Genomic DNA, 1,885 nt, shown 5'->3' with positions numbered 1-1,885 from the left:
TCATTCTTTTCTAAATGAATCAAACTTAAAACATGCTCATTTTCTTAATAACTCAAAATCAAACCATAACCTTTAAATCTAAATCTTTTTAAATAATCATATAAACAAAATCTCTAATTTTTATAAAATTTCGGCAGCATTTCCTCTAAAACTCGGACTTTGCCACCCTTTTCGGGTCCAAACCTGCATTCTTTTCAATCCAACATTCTCTTCCTCATTATCATAACAATCTCCACAAAAATCTACTTCAGATCAACAATTAAACTCATACAATCTTCAAATCCAACAACCAAAATTCAACTAAGAATCATAGTTCACAATTCCTAGGCTTTTAACACAAAATACCTCAAATCAATAATTCACCGAATCATTAATTAATCAACAAGCACCAAACCAACTATGTTCATCAACAATAACATTCAACTATAACTCGTTCCAAATTAACATAACAACATTCACCATCCAAAATTAATAACTAATTATCCAATAAACTTCAAACAACTATATTCATCGACAAATCACTAAATATTAAACATACACCTGCATTCCAGCTTATCCTATGGTCATCTAGCCTAAGTTTTCACAGAACATTATATATTAAATGCAAGAAACCTAAACCATACCTTAGCCGATTTTCACGTAACGACCAAAGCTATTTATTCAAAACCAAGACAGCCTCTCAAAACTCAACTAATCCGCTTCCTCCAAGTTCCAGTATTCACAATTTCAAGCTCCAATTATTTATTTTCAACCTAATACACGTTCATAATACATATATACCCAATTTAATACTCAAAGCTCAAATTTAATGAAAATAAAATAGAATTATCGTATCCTCACCTTACCCAAGCTTCACATAAGCAAGAGTGAACGTTTTTCTCAAGCTAATTGGATCCTAAAACATCAGAAATCAAAGAAATTCAATATTCCCACTTAAAATTCGAAAATTGGGGGAAATGAAGGCTGAGTGTAAAATAATGAGTTACCTATGAAATTGTTCCGGTAGAAATGTAGAGCTCGACGCGGTGAACGCGTGGCCGCAAACGGTGCGACGATTGGAGCTCGAACGGAGGAATTACGGGATTTGGAACTTTGCCGTAAATGTTCGGCGTTCCTTTCCTCTCCCTGGAGCTCAGCTGCGTCCTTGAGGAAATGAGGGAAAAAGAGCCCGTGGCTCTTTTTAATGGGCTGGTCCGGTTGGACCGATAAGCCGGTTCGGGTTCGGTTCAACCGGTTCGGTCCTTTCGGTCCAATTTTGTACCGTTTTCTTCGAAATTAGTGTCAAAATTCTCGTTTCGATGAGCTCTACCCTAATTTAATATAGCATTCACATTTCTAATCCTCCTTATTAAAAACTAATTTATTGACTAATTATCTACAATTTAACCGGGGTTTACACTCAACATAATGGAGTTGCTGAGAGAATGAATCGCACTATCAATGATAGAGTCAGGTGCATACTCTCTCATGCAAAGTTGCCTAAATCCTTTTGGGGTGAAGCAATGAGGACTGTAGTAGATTTGATCAACCTTTCTCCTTCAGTTCCACTAAATGGTAATGTTCCAGAGAAAGTTTGGAGAGGGAAAGATGTCTCCTATAGTCACTTGCGAGTGTTCGGCTGCAGAGCTTTTGTTCACATTCCAATAGATGAAAGGTCTAAACTTAATGGAAAGTCAAAGCAGTGTATCTTCATGGGTTATGGTCACGAAGACTTTGGTTACAGATTATGGGATCCGGTGAGCAAGAAGATAATTAGAAGTCGAGATGTGATTTTTCTTGAAGACCAAACTATTGAAGATCTTGAGAAGACAGATAAGCCAACAGTAACTGTTAGACGTTCTGTTGATGATGAACCTGGTCCTTCCACTAGACCTCCTGTTGATGG

This window comes from Arachis duranensis, chromosome 4 (genome assembly GCF_000817695.3).
Source record: "Arachis duranensis cultivar V14167 chromosome 4, aradu.V14167.gnm2.J7QH, whole genome shotgun sequence".
Taxonomy (NCBI): Eukaryota; Viridiplantae; Streptophyta; class Magnoliopsida; order Fabales; family Fabaceae; genus Arachis; species Arachis duranensis.
Note: the sequence above shows the minus strand (reverse complement) of the source record.